Below are 17436 nucleotides of genomic sequence, written 5' to 3' on the forward strand. Positions count from 1 at the left end.
TGATATGCTATAAAATGTAAAATAATATCATTAATATTGACATTAATTTTGATTTAAGGATGTTATTTCTCACTCCATCAAGTTACAAACTAGATTTGAATTAGGAGTTCAAATCACAAACAAGAACAAAAACATTATGTTGACATTATTACCCAGGAAAGTATTTTACTACAACTTTAAATAAATATATGAATTATAAATTTATGCTCTCTGCTTTTTCAAATAATTCAGTAGCAACCCACTGTATGCAATCTTGATTAATTCACCTTGTTATATTATGTAGCAGCTTATAACTCTTTTACACATTGGCATGCTTTCAACTATTCAATTAAAAATGGGATGTTTTATTAATGTAGCCAGTTGTTGATACAAACCATCTTGCACTTTTTATATTCAGCAAATATGCAGCTAAACTCTCTCCATTAACTTCTTACTTAATAGTTAAAAATAGAAGCCTAGCGTAATGTTTATAATACAGATCCAATAATAAATTTAGAATTCTAGTTTTCTGCCCAATGGAAATTTAAGCCCTCCCACATGCAAATAAGGTTTCCCCAAACTCTCAGTCTAAGCCAATGTAAAAATACCTGCTGCTAAACCCTGAATCATCCCCAAAACTATATATAAATCCTATCCAGGAAATAAAAGGTGTGTGAGAACTATTCTGTCATCTGAGACTTTTATCTTAAGAGCTGTAACACTTGGGAAGAGATCTGCTCTCCCAAAGCTCCAGCTGATGCTCTGCCACACTCCTCACTGGCTAGTCGGCTTCTCTTCCCCTAGCCTGACTGGACTCAGTGCAGGGTGGCACGGAATTAGAGCATGGCAGAGACAGAGATGGAGCAGACCAGCGCAGTGGAAGTGGGGAAGCAACTTCCCCTCCCTGCCCACATTTTCTTCCCTTCTCTGGAACCCTTGCATCAGTCCTGGCCAGAGATTTCCATGGAAAGCCTCTGATACTCAGGCCCCCAGTGGTTCTCAACCCTCCTAGTCATGTGACTATTTTATATAGTACCTTGTGTTGTGGTGACCTCACCCAAGCATACATTTATTTTTCTTACGACTTCCTAACTATAATTTTGCTACTGTTACAAATCATAATATATATGTGATATTCGGGATATCTAATATGCGACCCTGTGAAAGGGTCTCTCAGTCTCCAAGAGATTGATACCCACAGGTTAAGAACCACTCTTCTGGGGGAGGGGGCTGGGAAAGGGGTTAACATTTGAAATATAAACAAAGAAAATATCCAATAATAATAAAAAAAGAACTACTCTTCTCTCTTGATGACTGTCACTTCTGTATGGATAGTAATCCAACACTCCCACCTCAGTACCCGAATACATATGGATGATACCAGCGAACACTTAACCAGCTTGGGATCATTATTTCTAGTTTACCACTTTTGTTTTCACAATCACCTCAATTTTCTGCTGTCTCTCCCTTTTGGACTTCTAGTAATAATATCAGTGTCAAATTTACCTTAATTACTCATCTGCATACTTGGTTCATTTAATCATTAATCTGAGTTCATTTTCCTGGCTTATAAACAGGCAAAGTATGACACAAATCAACATTGCTTTTTTGTTAAGAGGAGACACTGAATGATCCATGTTATTCACCCCTGTACAAAGTCTTGTGATTCATTACTTTTAAAACTCTTTTTGAGACTGTAAGTTGTCCTCCTGTGTCCTTCGTAAAACCCCACATCTAACCCTAGATCAACAAGTCCCTCCCTTTCTGGCTGCCAAACCCCAATGAAAATAAATGCCTTGACAACATGGCTTGAAGCCACTACAAACTCACCGACTCCTACATCAGGGGAGCTATTAGCACTACACAGTAAGACTTCTAACTAACCATTGTCTACTTCCTTTTTCATGTCCCACAATAATATTTGTGAGCCTTCACTACTTTGATGTTCTCCATCATTTTTAGCAAACGATCTCTACATCAGAGAGAAAATGCAGACCCTTTTGGAAGAACGTTTTTCCACTTCTGGATTCTTCCCACGAGGCACACTGAAAAATAGCTGCCCCGTGTATTGGGTATCAATGTGTTGTTTGGATCACATCTTCCAATTTCTTAGTCACCTTAGTTAAATCAGGTATATTTCAAGGGTTTTATTTTTCTTCTTTGATTCTCATTAACCATATTCCCATGTCCTGAGACTCTCTGATCCTAATCTGTGCTTCATTGTCTCAGTCACAAGCCCCACCTTGCAGATGTTTCTGATTACTAAAATCAACAGGTACATTTCAGTCCTTACCTTATGTGCCCTCTGATTGTTTGAGATTCTTGCCTTCATCCTCCTGATGCCATTTCCTTGCATGGTTTCCGTGGTATCACTGAGTTGATTCTCGTCCTTTATCTGCCATATTAAAAACTCTGGCCCATTTGTAAGACATTAACCACATTTAACAAGGATCCTCTAACATCTAAACTTCTAACCATAGTTTTCCCCCATCTTTATAATTAATGGATAATTCAAAATAATTCAAACGAAACTCATTTCTGGTGCCCTATATAGGATTTTAAACATATGCTGCAGCAAGCTGAATTGTCATCCTCATGGTGTTAAATTTACATACCTTCTGTCTTTTCTGGCTTGGCAAACAGTACCACATTATACCCTCCTCTCTTAAGCCAGAAGCTTATTTAATCTGTTTGTAGAGTCTTATCCAATTTTTCCATATTATTTTTAAGTCTAATTTTTAATTATCTTTCTGTGATCCCTGGGCTTCGTTGTATTTTCTTCAAAAACCTCGTCCTTTGTTTCTGCCAGAATGAGCTGGATAACACTAACCATCGTGTTCCTGGAAGAGAGTCATCATGTTCAACTGAAATTCTCTCCATATTTCCTACAACTCTCAACTTTAAACACAATTTAGTAGAAACTAGTTTGTACTGTACTAAGCATTTGCTAAATGACAGCAATTTCTTTGTTTCCTATAAATTCATCCTAGAGATAATCTTCCAGAAGAAAAATGAAATAGGAACAAATGTAGATGTCAAAGATGAAACTATTGGGAAATGGATTCAGAATTCAAAGAAAATACTTTAAAACATAACCAAAAAAAAGTCTCATAATGTTTGTTACAGAAATAAAACAAAGCTGGTCTTGTGTCTTGGTCTGTATTTTATTTATTTCCTCACAGACTGCTGAGCTCCACTGGTTTAAAAGTATGTGCCAAACTCAAATTTATACATCCAGTTATCTTAAAATAGCTCAATCAAACAGAATTTTAGACATTTAGCAACTGCCAGCTGTGCGCTCTTATAAAACTTCATGCTGCATCTTCTGACCACTAATAAAAGCTTTGCAATTACAAGATTCCAAGCCATTACGTTTTCAAACACAGTAGAGTGGAGGCAGAGGGGGATATGGATGAGATTTAAATTTTACTCTTGGTAGAGCACTCAAGAATTTCTGCAGAAGACTTTCCACAATACATAGGATATTTCAACAGAATAGTTCTAGGTGGACACTAGATTTGGGGGAGCAAAACAGAGAAAGCAGCTGAGACAAGTTGATGTAGCAAGTAGGCAGCTGTAGTAGATCTACCAGTAAAGGTTCACAGCCATGAACTGTTTTAGAAATGGAGTTACTGGGTTTGCTAACTGGCTATAATTGGGATGTACAAGAAAAGTCAAAGGATGAGACTGGCCTCCATCCTTTCCAGTGTGAACAATAGAAAGGTGGAAGAGCTGTGGAACCCAGGAGAGCTGTGTTAAGAGAAGATTCTCAGATACCAGGTGCCCATTTAACTGTGAAAAAGATCTTTGTTGGTGGTATTAAAGAAAACACTGAAGAACATCACCTTTGAGATTATTTTGAGCAGTCTGAGAAAATTGAAGTGATAGAAATTATGACTGACAGAGGCAGTGGGAAAAAGAGGAGGTTTGTTTTTGTCACCTTTGATGACCATAACTCTTTGGATATGATTGTCATTCAGAAATACCATACTGTGAATGGCCACAACTTTGAAGTAAGAAAACCTCTGCCAAAGTAAGAGCTGTCTAGTGCTTAGTCCAGACAGAGACATCAAAGTGTTTTGGAAAGTTTGTTGGTGATTGTGGAGGCGTTTTTGGTGGCAATGACAGTTTTGGTCAAGGAGGAAGCTTATGTGGTTATCGTGGTGGCTTTGGTAGCAGCCAGGGTGGTGGATATGGCAGTAGGAATGGATATAATGGATTTGGCTATGATGGTGGCTATGGAGAAGGTGGCCCTGGTTACTCTGGAGGTAGCAGAGGCTATGGAAGTGGTCAGCAGGGATATGGAAACCAGGCAATGGCTTTGGTGGGAGTGGCAGCTATAACAGCTGTAACAACACAGGAAGTGGAGGCAGTTATGGTGGTCTTGGAAGGTACAATGATTTTGGCAATTGCAACATCAGTCTTTAGAGTTTGGATCCATGAAGGGAGGAAACTTTGAAGCTTATGATGCTGGAGGTCACGACTTTGCTAAACCAAGAAACCAAGGTGGCTGTGGAGGTTCCAGCAGCAGCAGCAGCAGCAGCAGCAGCAGCAGCAGCAGCAGCAGCAGCAGCAGCAGCAGTAGCAGCAGCAGCAGCAGCAGCTATGGCAATGATTGGAGGTTCTAATTACATCCAGCAAACAAAATTTAGAGTAGAGGAGAGCCAGAGAAGTAACAGAGAAGCTACAGGTTACAACAGATTTGGGAACTCAGTGGTAACAGGGTTAGCTGCTACAAAGAAGACATGACTTTACACAATTCTAATGTGTGTGGGCAAAAACTCTAGGACTGTTATTTGTGACTAACTGTATAGCAGGTTATTTTAGTTTCTGTTCTGTGGAAAATGTAAAGCAAAACAAAGGGTTTTACTGTGATCCTTTTTATCTATGGTGTTGATTGCTAAATGTCTGATCATGATGCTCAGTAAATATTCCTTTAAAGAGAGGAGAGAGAGAGAGAGAGAGAGAGAGAGAGAGAGAGAGAGAGAGAGAGAGAGAGAAAGAGAAGGGAAGACAGAAATATCTTCTTACTGGAATTGTTAAGTATTACAGATAATACAAAGAGAGAACTAGAAAGTTGTGTTGGGGCAAGTCAGATGGAAATACTGTTGAAAATGGTATTTGTCCTTTACAACTAATAGTTTTAGTTGTATTTCTGGTCTTGTCACAGGGGCTGGAGGGTGGAAAGGGAGAGAGAGTGGGGTAATTCTACTTCAATTAAGACATCAGAAAAAGGAAAGAAAAAAGAAAATCATTCCTTTCCTCCTTTTGCCTAATAGGCCAACATACTCTGGTCTACTTTCTTTATAAAGAAGACCCCTTTAAAAACATTAAGTTTTTCTCCCACTGTGTGTTGTAATTCTAAAATGTATCATTGTTGCTAAATAAATATACTTGTAGCACCTCCCCCAAATCATCACCAACAGCAGACCACAGCAGACATCAATTAGTCTTGCCTTGAGTGCCCTCTTTCCCACTAGTGGCAGAGCTCCTTCTTTGGCATTGCCTTCATTCTACACCTGTAAATTCCTTATGTTTAACTCCCTTTTCAACAAAACATTCTTCTATTCTTGTGATTTTATTGAAAAAGTTCATGAAAGCTTCTCATATTGGCAGTTCCAGGGGGACATCAAAATTAAATAGATTGATCTGTTGTGATATTGAATTTGCTTCTCTCCTCAATGTTTCAGTGCCATTATTGTCTTGGGCCTTGACCTATATACTGTTTGTTTCCCCAGTCTCAGATTCTTTTATAATTTATTTTCTTTTACTAATGTTTAAGAATTGACCATCTTACTTGGCCCATTTCTTCCTTTCAAATCAGGATTTCTTGTGCTTGCCTGCATTCTCTTTCCTGATGCCATGTATCATGGCCACTACCTTTCAATGCTTCCAAACATCTGTTCCCAACTTTGGTATTTTTCTACATAGACTCAGGCTCCATTGATTGTGGATTTGACTATTGTTTTATACTTCACTGTCCGAAGCCGTTGCTCTTCAATCTTTCTTACTCATTCTTAGCAGAATGATGTATATCATTGGCCATTGCTGTCTTATAGACTAAATGGCTTGTGCCACAAACTTTTGACATAAGGTAGGACTATTAGCTATGCCCCGAGGAAGAAATGTCCATTGATATCTTTTCATAGGTTCCTTAAAACTAGTAGAAGGAACACTGAAAGCAAATCTTTCATATTCCTCAGGGTGCAAAAGAATAGTAAAGAAACAATCTTTCAAACCTACCACTATTTTATAATTTCCTTTAGGAATAGCCACTGGAGATGGAAGCCCAGGTTTGTACCATGGTTTCATTAACCTTTCTTAGATCTTGTAACAATCTCCATTTACCATGTTTTTCTTGATAACAAATATTGGATTATTCCATGGTGACTGAGATTGTCTTAGATGCCCTGACTCTACTTGCTCCTGCACTAGTGAAGAGGGGCCTTCTATTTTTTCTTTAGATAAAGACCACTGACCAACCCACACTGGAATATTATTAAGCCATTGAATTTTATCAGCATGGGATGCATGCAAGATAGTGGCCATTATGGAAAATACCCCAAGCCTCTAGTGTTAAGAGTAGGGCTTAGGCACTTCAAATGTCTTAATGCCTTGTCCTTCCTTTCCTAGCTCCTGACCAGGCAAATATCCTTGTATCTGCTTAGTCACTGCCTCATTAGGACTACATGTTATAAGACCCATTTTTTTGCCAAGAGATCTCTTCCCCAGAGGGTAGTAGGCAAATTTGACATAACATAAGACTGAATTTGTTCTGAATTGCCCTCCTCATCCCTCCAGGCTAGAAGTTTAGAGCTTTGTTTTGGGTTATAGACATAACCGATCCCTTGGAGGTGACTGAGTATATCAGATAAAGGTCAAGTTGAAGGCCAATCTTGTCCTCTAATAATTGTTACATCAGCCCCAGTATCTTTTAATCCTTCAAAGCTTTTTCCTTCAACTATTAATTTAAGGTTAGGCCTCTTACTAGTAGTAGATTGAACCCAGTAAACATCAGAGGAACCAAAGCCACTCTGTTCTCTCTCACTCTTAACAAATCTGGAAGGGAGCAGATGCAAGGGAACTACAATAAATTGAGCAATTCTTTGGTTAGCACATACAGTTCTCCATGAGGGGAAGCAACCATAATTTTAATTTCTCCCTCATAATCATTATCTATAACACCTGGGTAAATTTTCAGTCCTTTTACAAAAGTACTGCTTCGTCCTAGAAGAAATCCCCAAGTTTCTGTAGGTAAAGGTCCAAAAACTCCTGTTGGCAGGGTTTGAACTCCCATTTCTGGGGATAATACTGTGTGGGTGGTAGAACAGAGGTCCAATCCTGCACTTCCTGGGGTTGCCCTGATAAGTTCAAAAACAGATTTCCCTGGTCTGGCAGCAGCTTCATGGTCCCATAAGCTGCTTGCTGTGGGCATCTGGGGTCCTGACATGGGATGGCCCTGAATATTTGTCATAGATTTACATTCCCTGGGCCAGTGGTTACCCTTTCTGCATCAAGGACCAACTCCTGGGGCATAGCCTGATTACCTACTTGTAGCACCTCTGTTCCTAGGACAATCACTTTTAAAATGATCCAAACCTCCACATTTAAATATACTTTATTCCCTCATTTCTGTACAAGCATTGCTTGCACAGTGGTTCCTTGCAAAGCAGCGGCCATGGCCAAGATTGTATGAAGGCTCAATCTCTGCACAAAGATGAATATACCCAGCTAAGTCTGTTTGTGCTTTGTATGGTCAAATAGCAGAGGGACATGTTGCATTAGCATTGTCATAAGCTAATTGTGTAACAAAAGTATTTCCAAGCTTGAGAATCTCCAAAAATTCTACTAACTGCTTTTAGTAGCCTGTCTGAAAAATCCTGAAAAAGTTCATCAGGAGCCTGTCTAATACTAGCTAAATTTCCACTGATATCCCCTTTAGTTGGTAATTGATTCCAAGCATGTCGGACAGCCATTGCAACCTGTGCATACACTCCAACAGGAAACCCAATCTGATTAGCATTGCCTTCATAGTGACCTTCTCCTAAAAGTATGTCAGCATCTCAATCGGGGTTACCTGTCTGAGCATTCATCACAACAGTTCTCTTACTAGCTAACTTCATGCCATTCAGAACTCCAAAGCAAGAAGTCTTCTCCTGATAAAGTAGCCTTACATTGAGTCTTCCAATCTTGGGGGGTTAAATTTGACTCCATCACAGTTTTCAATAAAGCTTTTGTAAAAGGAGCTGTAGGGCTATACTGTGCCACAGCTGTTTTTAACTGTTTTATCAACTTGAACACCAAAGTCTGATATTGTCTGACTCTATTGTTCTACTGGTCAATTATCTCAACTGTAGGGAAAGCTAGCTCATCAGATGGAGCCTGCCCTTTCCCGAGAGCCTGACTCAGCTCTTTCTAGCAGCAATTAGTGTATCTCAGAATCTCTGCTCTTCCCTGTACTTGACACCATTTTTAGCTCCTGTAGTTCATTAGTCAATTTCTGCAGCTTAATTTCGAACTCTCATTTATTTAATTGCATGTCCAACTGGAGAGCATCTCGTACAGTAGAGGCCATAGGTAGAGCAGAAGGTGCGCAAGGAGGCATAATCATAATATTTGTCAGCTCCTTTTTCTGAATGAACTTCTCTTGCGCTCTTCCGACTCGCCAGCAAGAACGACACTGCAACAGGATCCTTCTGCACACGTTTATTGGGAGAGCTTGATTGCAGAGGCAAAGAGACCCCAAGCCCAGAACTGGTGCTGCTTATATAGGCCTAGGAGAGGCGTGTCTCACACCTGGATTGGTTATGCATGGGTTATGCTTACCACCTCATTTGCATGTCTNNCATCTGATTGATTGACTGTCTACATCTGATTGGTTAACTTGTCTCTCATCTGATTGGTTAACTTGTCTCTCATCTGATTGGTTAATTCTCAAAACCTCATCTTGGCAAAAAAAAACTTTACTGCCTATGTATGCGTGGTGGCCAGTAGTAGCCAGCGCCACCCTGCAACGGCACATGTGGCTTCCCACAAACTTCTTCCTCTGATGTAAGCTCATCATTTGTATCTCTATACCTTTCTAATTTAGGGTTGAGAGGGCCCTTTTCTGAGAAAGCCCTCTCTGGCAGGTGTTCTTCCTGAAATTCTTCAAGCTCTCCCTGTAACTATCTGATGCCTACAAGGTTTCTTCATCAATATCATCTTTTATTAGCTTCCAGAGGTAGAGGGTGATATTATCTGCCTGAGTGGTTCCCAGAGCTTCTCCAATTTTCCCCCAGGTTCTCTTATCTAAAGTTCTTTATTCTTGAAACAATGGTCTGCAAGTATCTATCTGATCTGAAAAGTTTTCTAACAATTGTTCTTCAAACCCTACCCCTCTCGCCTGAAGCAGCCCTTGAAGGCTGTTGGCAGATGCCTGTTTAGAATTTTCCAGTCCAATTTTCCACTGTCAGCTTCGAAGTGGGATCAGCATTGGGTCAACACTGCCTCAATTTAGCCCGTATCCCTTTGCACCTACAGCGATTTCAAAAACATGAAATTTAAAGCTAGCACTAGCATCAATGCTGTATGCTGCTTACTGTGAAGGATACCATCTTCTTCTGTTTTCTGTGGAGTTCAACCAAGACAGTGTACCTCAGATGATCGCTCTCAGTCCAATTCCCATGTTCAGGCACCACCTGTAGTGGCCAGCGGCCATGGAAAACTGGGTACCTGGAAGGATAGCTGGGGATATATGGGAAGGACGGATGAGAGAAGAATGAGACCAAGACAAAATTTCTGATCAAGGACCCATGTTTAATTCTTAAGTCTGAATTTAAAGGGGGGAGGTCCATCCCCCACCTTGCCAGGATCTCATCACTTTGCCAGGAAAGTTTCTCATCAGGAAAACAAGCTCAGCTGCTCAGCAGGTAGTGGCTTCTTGCAGGAAGCTGCAGATATGGCGGGAAAATAGACTTCACCTAGATTGGAAGACTCCATCCTAAGTGGGCTAGGCGACTGTGGCAAAACAAGGTCTGATTTAGCCCGCTCAAGGCTGGGGGAAGGACACACACACATACACACACATATATATACATATATATATATGCATATATTCTCATACACATACACTAATTGTCATTGGTGTCTTGCCTGCATACATACTACCTTTCTTACCGGAGTCTATAATTCCTCCGAGTACAAATTCTCCTTTATTTTTATCTCTTCTCATGGCCAGGAACACCTCATGCATCATCATTCCTCTACTTTGCTTCACAAGCAAAGAAAAAAAAGGCAAATTGAGGAGCAGAGTCATGCTCATGGACAGTCATTCTTGAAGTCTTTTCCATGTACTGCTGAGTGATGGGCTCATTCCCCTCGACTACGCCGTTGCTATGCACATCACTAAGAACAAGTTAACAGCATGTGGATACATATGCATATTTCTTCCTCTAGAAAGACTCAAAGATGACAGATTGTCTTATGGACGTGAGGCAGATTGCTGCCTGTCAAACAGATGTGAGGGGAATACAGTCTTGTGTATGTAATGTATGCATGTATGTGTCCATATAGCTTTGTGTAAGTGCTTCTGTTTTAGACTGACTTAAAATTCTCTTTTAAACAGTAGCAAACCTAACAAGCAGTAGTTCATGGAGGACCCATCTTGTGATTCAAATGCTCTGTATTTTGTTTCATTATCCCATACAGTGACTTTACACAGTAATAAGTTGCTCATTTTGTATGTAAAGATACTGAGAATCAGAGCTTAAATCATTTTTTTCCAATGTTGCAGGATCAACAGTAGAGAGATTTAAAGTGTGTGTCTTCCTGTTCCCAAAGCCCATGCTTTTCCCACTAACATACCCAACAGCCCTGCAAGCACCCTACCTGATATGCCAGTATTCTCTAAAGAGTCCATCTGACTAATTCTGGAGGCTTCTCTAGGAGGTGCATCTGGCTGTCCCTGAAGACCATCATGTGGGATGGGACAACTGGGAGAGAAAAAGGGACAGATGATCAAGTTCTATGAAGGCTCTGAATAAAGTACTGTGTGATAAGGCAGGCACAACAGACTGGTGGTGTCCGCATCTGCTACTTCTCTTTTCTCTTTCTTCTCTGACTCTCTGTCCTTTTCTATTCTTTGCATTGAATTATGGCATGCTTATTTTTGACTGGTTATGTTGTGCTGTGTCACAATAAGAAGTAGTTACAATATGGAAACAGTCTTCTCAAACATCTCAGTATGAATCCATCTTTGCTTTTATTTAAATGATTATGAAAAATCAGGATGAGCCTCTTGAATTTGTTGCAACTCATTACTTAGGTATGCTTATGTAGAGTGTCTGGAATGTAGGGCAGCCTGTATGCAGTCCACCTACAAGAAGCAATTAGGTCAATCCAATCAAAGACAGAGAGTGTGGTATATAATGGTTATTTCTGTAAAAAAAAAAATGTTAAAGTGAAACTCGTTATGCTGTTTTGGAACATCTGAAGAATGTATAACTGTATGTCACTAGGAATAGACTGTGAGTAGAAGAAACTATAGCTCAGGCTCTGCTAAATGTTCCTTCTCTGCCAAATGGTACTCCGTGGAAGAGAGACACATGCACTTTAAACATATTTCTACAAAGTGAAATATTGCTATGTGTTTATCAAAATACTTCAGAAATATTTACTTTTTCTCTGGTAGCAAGTTTACTTATTTATTTTTTAAAAAACATCGAGATTTGTGGTTGGGAAAAAGAATAAATAAGGGTATATAAATTAGAGATATATTTACTTTTATTTATTTTCTTTTTAATTTATTAAAGTTTATGTGTATGAATATTTGGCTTCCATGCATGTCTGTGTACTATGTGCATGCCTGGTGCCCATGGAAGTGAGAGGAGTGCCAGATCCCTTTATGGGCACTGGCACATTGCATGTACTGCTTGGAATTGAACACAGGGCCTTTGCATAAATGAAAAGTACTCTTAACGACTGAGCAATCTAGCCAGATGGTTGTTTTAATTTTTCTTGGATCTTATTAATAGTACCTAATGATTTTTGAGGGGTTACTATAATTTACACACACATTATGTACACTTCTAATGCTTTCCTTTCATTGGTATCAGAGATATAATACTTAATAATTATCTACAAAGATCTTACTTAGAGCATTATATAGAGTAAGTGAAAGGACTTAGGAGACAAGGATCTACATAATTGTAAGGCTCCCTGGAGTGATTGGAGTATTCTCCTGCATAAGAAGGAAGCTTGGTCATCATGTAGTCTCTTTATAAACATTAATTGAACGAGGGGGACAACAGACACACATTTGAATGAATGCAGGAAGTCCATGAAGCTTACTCCTTTTGCTTACTATAATGGGAAGTGTTGACTATCATGACCACAATAGTACTGCTGTACCTTGCTAGCACATTATAGTTGAGACTTTGTGAATTTTTTTTTTTAACTCAGAAGAGAAAGCAAGGTTTTTCTTTATGCCAACTACAGGAATAACTAAAGCTAACTATGAACAATTTTCATATCTAAATTGGCTGGCTTAATAAAGGGATGCTTACTATACTGGTTTCAAATAATAGAAAACAAGAGAGTTAACATGTTTTACCAAGAGTAACCCAACATGAGAGAAGAGATTTTGCAGACAGTATTAAATTTAAACTCTAAAGTAAAATCAATTTACTCTTTGGTTTGCTTGGTCAATAGTGGAAACCATTTCTCAAAAGAGACTTCCATTCTCTGTTAGCAGGACTAAGAAAAGTCAGCTCCCCCTCTCACCCCACCGTGTGCAAAGCCTTCCATCCAGATGTTATTTCATATTTATTTTGCAATGTTTATTATGACAGTCCAAGATGTTCATGTCTTAGAGATACATCAGGGAGTTTATTTATAGTCAGACAGCTTCTTGAGGCGAAGAAAGTTTACTTTGGATATTGGCTAAGCTACATAAGCACCAGAAAAACTGGGCGTGTCTGGCTTCCTCCAGTGTGTCCCTATTACCCCTCATTTCCTTTCATTATGAGGACTCTGTTTCATTCTTTTCATTCTGTTTGTGTTTTTAGTACTGGAAGTTTTGTACAATTCATGTTAGCTTGCGCAGGAAGTGGGAGAAAACCATGGCTGGGTGGATAACAGACTAGACACATTTGCTTATGAGTCTGGCTGCCATCAGAGGTAAGACAGGAGTAGATGGACTTTTTCACAGCAACCGGGATGGAGAGCATTTGGCTGTATGTTGACAGGAACACTGATGCTTCTCAAAGGAAATTTAGGCCATAAGAACATGGAGGTCACAGATGTCCATCTCTGCTTGTGAACCAAGTTGGATGGAGATACTTGTGGATGAAAGATTCTCTTACCCTTTTTATGAACTGCAGACTAGAACAGTGTTAAACTGTAAAGGCAAAAAGAGGAATCTCAGCCAAGTGTTCATTTCCTTCCCCTGACTACCTGAGGCCCACTTTGGTCATTGATGTTGATCAGCATTTATTTCAACAACCATTTTATAACAAAAGGAACATTGTCTCTGGCCTCAGAAGGCTGTTTTCCTCAATTCACTATGCTGTGTTCCTCAGCGTGTGCTTAGTTTTCCTCATAAGAAATCCAGTGTGTTGGTAAGAGGCTAGGGGCATTTGGAATCGGAGATCCAGGGAAGGCTTGGGAAGTGCTTGAGACACTTGCCCTTAGGATTCCATTGACTTGGAAGTGAAGCCCTAAGCAGAAGCCTGGCCCTTTGAGGAACCCTGATTACCTCAACTATCAGCCCTTTCCTTCTTCTCTTTGAAAGGCAGTCTGGGGAGGTTTGTTTTCTGAAGTGTTTTCAACTCATAATGCTTGTTCCTTATGTTTCCAATGGACAGAGGGAAGGCAGTGCTGACACTTTTTCTCTGAGGAACTGTAATGATCCCACTCCCAAGAAGAGTCCACTTGACAAACAAGTCGCCTATGGCTACCCATCATAACTGTCAACTCTGTTAGATGTTCAAGATGGACTTTAGTTTTTGGTCATTTGAAACACTGCTGTATGGTGGCATTGTTTTTTTCTTTTCTTTTTTCTTTTTGTCTAGTCTGGGGTCTCATTCCTGATTATTACAGAGACACTGCCTTTGAAATTGATCATTAAATAACCTTTGTTTTATATGAATTTAAATGAATATATATATATATATATATATATTCATTTTTTGTAGGCGGTGGTTAGGTTCCAAAATGTTACTTTAAACAAATGAAACAAATAACCAGCTTGAAAAGCAATAGTATGTTTTCATTTAATTAGCATTAAGTGGAAAGCATTAATATTTATTCTGAATGCCAGGTGTGATATAAAAGTTATTTCAAAATAACACAAGCCTTGAACCTCCACTGAGAGACTTGATATCTCTTTTTAGAATATCCAAATCTACTCTGATAGCTTTACTGGGGGTATCATAACACTCTCAGTAATTTGCCATACTTTAAGGATGAAAGAATCTATGCTGCCATCAGCTTGGTTTATTTACATGACACCTTTCTGATGGATGAAAAGTGTGGCTATTGGCTTGTTTTATTTTTGTGTTTCAAAGTGAGCACCTGAAACATGGACTATATGCTCCTGATTAAAGCATCTTTACTTTATAACTTATTAATTGCTAATTATATTTTATTAATTTGGTCTTTATCTGTTATCTACTTGACTGATTTCTTGGAAAGGGGTATTGGAAAGGTGTAGGCATGGAAGAAAATTGCTAAGGCCTTAACTGTTCTAACCATCTGTTCTAACCATCATGGGTCTGATTATATATATGTGGAGGTATCTATAATATCTAGAGATCCTAGACAAACGTATTCTAAAGTGATTTCCTCGTTTATTTAAAATGTTTAAAATTATTTCTTTCCTTTTGGATCCTGTCTTTGTCAGGGTTTCTATTCCTGCACAAAACATCATGACCAAGAAGCAAGTTGGGGAGGAAAGGGTTTATTCAGCTTACATTTCCACACTGCTGTTCATTACCAAAGAAAGTCAGGACTGGAACTCAAGCAGGTCAGGAAGCAGAGCTGATGCAGAGGCCATGGAGGGGTGTTTTTTTTAACTGGCTTGCCTCCACTGGCTTGCTCAGCTTGCTTTCATATAGAACCCAGGACTACCAGCCCAGGGATGGTACTGCCCACAAGGGGCCCTCCCCATTGATCACTAATTGAGAAAATGCCTTACAGCTGGATCTCATGGAGGCATTTCCCCAACTGAAGCTCCTTTCTCTGTGATAACTCCAGCCTGTGTCAAGTTGACATAAAACTTGTAGTTTTCTAAAGTCCTATAAGATGTTCTGTATACACAACTCACATATTTTCTTAACCCTTTCATGTGTACATAACAAGCTGTGAGTGTTTTTTCAGCATTCCACAGTCAACAAGGGAATATGTTGACTATGTGCAATAAATTCCTCCTCTCTCACCTCACTGTAAAAACTCCAGCATTAAAAGGGAATCTGGCAATCAAGAACACAAGAAGTTCCTTACTTGAAGCTGACTCACCTTCACAAACTGAGCCTGCTTGTCCATGTCCTTTAGGGTCATAAATTACACTCATTTCTGCTTTGGATAAGACTGAAATATATCTTTCTCAGGCATTTGAAATCTTACTTCTTCTTTAGAGACTTTAGGGTACTGAGGTCAGATGGTTGGCAGCTTGGGGCCAAGTAGGTCTGGGATGCTCACATCTGGTAACACTCAATCAGTGATTCACAAAGGACTCCAGTTCAAGCATCAATAATTAGTAGAGTTTATTTTATTGTCTTTGGGTATCATAATATTTACAGTTCTCGTGATGCTTGAGATGCAACTCCAATGCTGGTAGCTACAGAGAACCAGAGGCATTGGGGGTGCTCATCTCAGGCATTAGCACTTTCATTCACTCATTTTGGGAATGGTTCTGAATACTTTTCTCTAAGAATAAAATCCCCAGTGAGGAAGTGGTGTTGTGAGAAATGGAGAAGGAAAAGCAGTCTGTTCGATATCGAAAGCTAAACTTCCCTGATATTTACCAACTCTCCACCTTTATGAAGAAAAGTTTAATCTCTTGTAGTCTCTCTTTATTAACTGATTGATTTTGTATATGTTAATGTGTGTGTGAGTGTGTGTATGTGAGTGTTTTTGTGTGCATGTGTGTATGAGTGTGTGTGTGTGTATGTGTGTGTGAGAGTGTGTGTTGAATGACATAGAGCACATGCAGAAGTCAGCAAACAACTTTCATGAGTCTGTCCTCACCTTCCACTGTGTGGGTTCACAGGGTCAAACTTGCATTATTAGGCTCAGTGGTAAGCACCTTTATCTGCCAAGTCAATGTTAACATCTCCAATTTTGGGCAATATTTCATTACCCACAACTCCAGATAGTGAAGTAGTTTATGTGCCAGACTATTTTATGCTCATATAATTTTGTCTGCTGAAATGTTTATGCTGTTGGTATACTAGAAAATGGAATATTTGTACTAGTCAGGTATCTCTCATCCCTGTATCATAGTGGCTAGGAATAAAAGTCATTGCTATCTTGGAGCTCTTTCTTTCTTTGTTTCTTTATTTCTTTCTTTGTTTCTTTCTTTCTCTCTCTCTCTTTCTTTCTTTCTTTCTCTCTTTCTTTCTATTAAATATTTTAATTTACATTTCAAATGTTATCCCCTTTCTTGGTTTTCTCTCTGAAAACCCCCTATCCACTCCTCCTTCTCCTGCTCACCAACCCACCCACTCCTGCTTCCTCCCCCTTTGCTCCCATCTGTCCCTCTTTCCTTTCTCCCACCCTAACCTTTCTCCCCACCATCTTTTCTTTCTTTGTTACATAAACTAGATGAACAATAAAAGCTACATGAACATTAGAACATGTGGACTCAATGCCAGAATGTGGCTGAAGACAGAAAGGCATCATTTGAGGTTGATTTGCCTGTTCCAACATTGAAGATGCATTTCTGCATTTCTACATCTCTGCATGAGGACTAGGGGAAAGATGATTTGTTGGTCATCACTGTGTGAGTAAATAGAGAAAAACTTAACTGAGATCTATTCCAGGGGCATAAAGGTCTGCAAAATCCCAGGTCGTTTCCAGGATTCAGACCTGCTGATGTCTTTTGAACTGATGTTTGGTTTTCTCCATGGCACATGATGCTCATTCTCCTTTTTAGTCCTCTTGCTGCTTAGTTCATTCATTTACTATACCATCACACCGGGAGCCCCATGTGCTAGGTTCTGGTTTAGGGGTAAGTCTTATCCTGGGACAATCCTCTCATAGAACTTCTTGATCATCTTCATGAGGTAGAGTCTTATATCATGACATGTTATAGTCAATATTGCAACTAAAATTAAATGATGTTAAAAGATAATGACAAATGGAGGACACAGATAGGTAGACTTCTAGGCTTACTGCATATAGTCTAGCGATTGTTGGATGCTTTCCTGTGTCTCAAGTCTCTCATCTGTGAAACATGGATAGCACTAACTTCTTTAG

General features: G+C 39.4%; 1 pseudogene; it reads left to right on the forward strand.

The window, feature by feature from the left end:
* Nucleotides 1–1760: 1760 nt before the first annotated feature.
* LOC110303461 lies at nt 1761–10887 on the forward strand (annotated as a pseudogene).
* The last annotated feature ends 6549 nt before the right edge of the window (nt 10888–17436 follow it).

Source organism: Mus caroli, chromosome 10 (assembly GCF_900094665.2).
Source record: "Mus caroli chromosome 10, CAROLI_EIJ_v1.1, whole genome shotgun sequence".
Lineage (NCBI taxonomy): Eukaryota > Metazoa > Chordata > Mammalia > Rodentia > Muridae > Mus > Mus caroli.